The sequence below is a fragment of the Nothobranchius furzeri genome, chromosome 9 (genome assembly GCF_043380555.1).
Source record: "Nothobranchius furzeri strain GRZ-AD chromosome 9, NfurGRZ-RIMD1, whole genome shotgun sequence".
Lineage (NCBI taxonomy): Eukaryota > Metazoa > Chordata > Actinopteri > Cyprinodontiformes > Nothobranchiidae > Nothobranchius > Nothobranchius furzeri.
In genome coordinates, this window is record NC_091749.1 from 3,938,361 (window position 1) to 3,941,934 (window position 3,574).

General features: G+C 41.1%; 1 long non-coding RNA gene across 1 annotated transcript; it reads left to right on the top strand.

Moving 5' to 3' along the window:
• The first annotated feature begins 1,089 nt into the window (after window positions 1-1,089).
• On the top strand, window positions 1,090-3,218 carry LOC139071871 (uncharacterized). The gene is made up of 3 exons (XR_011521677.1): window positions 1,090-1,312; window positions 2,445-2,783; window positions 2,927-3,218. It is a non-coding gene; the product is annotated as an uncharacterized lncRNA (long non-coding RNA).
• Window positions 3,219-3,574: the final 356 nt, after the last annotated feature.

Consider the following 3,574-nt stretch of genomic DNA (forward strand, 5'->3'; position numbering starts at 1 on the left):
ACACACAAATCATGACATCTTTATTTCTCAGATCATTCACTTGATTATTATTGATCAACATATGTTTTGCTTAATTTTTAATCACAAATAAAGTACTTTGATTAAGTAAAAGCGTTCTTCTTCCTTCTTCTGGAATGTAAACAGTCTGAGGATCAGACGACCTTGGCGTTTTCTACACGGGTGTAAATGGTTACAGGGGCAGCGTTTAGGAGCTGAAAATCAGAACTTCATAACGTTACACCTGTGTGCCACCTCCTGCCACCTTTACTGGAGCTTACTGACCTCTTTAAGTCCCTCTGTACTTGACAATAATTCAGCACAGAATGAAGCTCCCCTTCCATCCACATCACTAATGAATAATACATTATTTTCTGCCTTATAAACATAATACATTAGTTAGAAGAACTAGATGTGTGTTTATCAGGTGTGTGTGTGTGTGTGTGTGTGCGTGCAAATTAATTAAACATGAATATATGCACATTTCTAACATTTTGACTGACACTAAAGGTAAAAATAAATAGATTATCAATAAATAATTGACTGGGGAATGGAAATGTTCATGTCTCAGCCACCTCTCTTCTCTCTTCTGGAAGTGAAGTGTCCACTAGGTTGTCTCGCTTTGTCTCTGACAGCCGTGTTGTGCAGATTAAAAGCATGAAGGAGACATAACAGGGAGTGCTAATAGGGTAAGCAGTGTTTTCTCAAGCAGAAAAAAACAGAATGGGGGAGCAGCCACTGAACACACCCACACCCTAAGCCTTTTCGGGTGACAGCAAATGTGTATAAGAAGCCACTCTGTGCAGTGCTGACTGGCACTTTAAATCAGCCTCAAATGTACTCGAGCCTCATGCAGTGGCGGAGCTTGATATGTGCAACATGTGCGGCCGAACAGGGCGGCAGTCTGTAGGGGGCGGCATTTAATTTCTTTTTTTTTTTTTTCTTTTTTTTTTTTCTTCCATCAACCGATACATCAACAAAACATAGAAATCACATGTTCTTCATAATAATAATAGTGATTAGTGATGATAATAATAATATTTCTGTAATAAAAGCACAACAAAGTCATTGTTTGCATTTATATTGGGATTTTATTGCGCCCCCTTGTGTCCGCCGCACCTCTGTAGTGCGCTCTATAGCGCCCTTTATCAGGTGGGGGGCGGAGGGATCTCGGAGAGTGATGATGGAGGGATACAGGTACCGTTTCACATATCACCGCTCACAAACATAATGGAGAAGAAGCGGTCGAAGCCATCTGGTGCCCAATTTCGGAAAAAAAGAAAAGAAGAGGAGGAGAAACGAGGAAAAGATGCAGGTATGCATCTCTTTATTATTTAGTTGGTATTTTTCCCGCCTGTCCCCCAACTTATTGATTACCTAACCTCTCTAATCTGAACGTTTTGCATGGTGCTATGATGATCCCTTCAAATGTCTTTTGCTAGCTTCTTATGTTGCATGTATTTAGAACTACTTCCAACCGCTAGCTTTTTCTTTGTCACATGAGCTTTTATGAAAAGCTAAGAGTGGGAAAACCGAAAGGCTGATAACTAAACGCTATCAAATTAAAATTAGTCTTTGAGTATTTTGCCGAAATACATTGACGGCGGGCGGCAGGTCTCGCGCCGGCGCCATTCACCTTTCTATTTGGACTCGGGAAATGAGCTACGTATTATTTACTCCACGAAAAACGGAGCGGCAGCGGGCCGCTGGAGGTGCCCTGCTAGTAAGATCCCGTTTAAACTGTAAACTACCATAACATAAAAACTATAATAGCTAGAGTGGTCTTTTTTTTAGCTGAAAGTTGAGACTGTCTCGCCTTTCAGCACTGTACAAGTCGATGATGTCATCGTGTTGCGTTAAGTGTGCTGCACAGCACACCGCGGCTATGTTAACTCACAGTGACCAAGAAGCAGTGTGGGAGAGTTAAAGAATTTAACCAGTTAATATGGATTCATGGATATTTAATCAATAGTTGTGGCTCCTCTTGTCATTTAGTTTTTTTGTGTGCCGGAGACATTTGCTGAATAAGGAAATAAAAACTTAAAATGACAAAAAAAATTAGGGAAAAACACTTGTTTTGTATTTTATCAATTCTTAATTATTAATAGATTGTTGGTGTTTTAACTTTTGGTAAAGGAAAACACACAATTTCCAGGCAGCCCCAGTCTGGAGAAGTGATGGTGACATCAGCCATTAAAAATAAATAATACTCTGAGGTTTTTATTAATAATTTCTACTTTTACTTCAGTATTTCTCTAACAGCAGCACTTTTACTTGTAAATGAGTAATATTTTAGCAATGTAACAGTACTTGTACTTGAGTACAGATTTTCAGAATTCTTTCCACCACTGCTGAAAACTGTAAATGCTCATTGTAACATGTTAATTAAAATGCTGAAGCAACAGACGTGACATGAAGATTGTATTGTTTGTTTTATGCAACATCAGGAGCCCTACGCAGATATTTTGGGATGACATCAGCTGCCACTGAGGAACAGCCATCTACCTCCACTGCTCATAGGCCAGTATTTGAACTCGAGGAGGGAGAGTCTGCTGGCACCACATCTCCCCAGGAAGATACTTTAGGTGGGTTTTGCACACGTGTGTGTGACCAGCAAACATTTAGCTATAGACATTTAAATAGTATTTTCACAGAATATGGGAATTGTTCCATATAGCAATGTGGTGAGTTATGCTTCCATTTTCTGTCAATAGAGAGACATACCAGTATATGTGAACTTGATGAGGGACAGCCAGCTGCCACGTCTCCCCAACAAGATACGTCAGGTAAGTTTTGCACAAGTGTGTGTGTGTGTGTGTGTCCTGCAAACATTAGAGAAATTTGAATGTCACATATTGCATTTGAATAGAATATGTGAAATGGTCCACATAGCAATGTGTTGAGTTACGCTTCTGTTTTCTGTCAATAGAGAAGCCTGAACGATCAACCAATGAGTCCCATTGAAGGTGATGATGAGCCTCTTTCTTCAGACCCAGCCAAGTGGCCATCACCAATTACCGACAGCATACGCACAGAGCTAGTTCGAAGAGGACCTACCAAGGTGCCAACTACTTTCATATTTCCCAGGAATGAAGGCGATGGCAGGTGTTGTCATCATCACTATTTCAGTAGAACTTTGACAAGTGGTGAGAAGGTGGCCAGGAGCTGGATGTTGTATTCAGTTAGCAAACTTTGTTATATATAATACACTACACGCCATTTGAAACAAAGTTGTAGGTGTAATTTTTTTTTCTTGTGTGTGTGTGTGTGGGGGGGGGGGGGGGGGGGGTGGCGGCGTCACGGGGGATCTCGCACAGGGCGCCATTTAGGCCAGCTCCGCCTCTGGCCTCATGCCACATTTGTAAGGTTGATTTCAGATTTGCATGACTGTGTGCTTTCCAGCCTGAACATGCTGAGCATCCACACACAGTTCTTACCAGTACTTCCACATATCCAGGAGGGGGGAGTTTACTACGGTCAAGCAGTGAAGGATAAAGAAGCTGCCAGTCTTTTGCTGAGATTCTCATAAATCAACAGAAAGAAGGAAGTAAAGGGAGCCAATTACTTTTAGATCCTC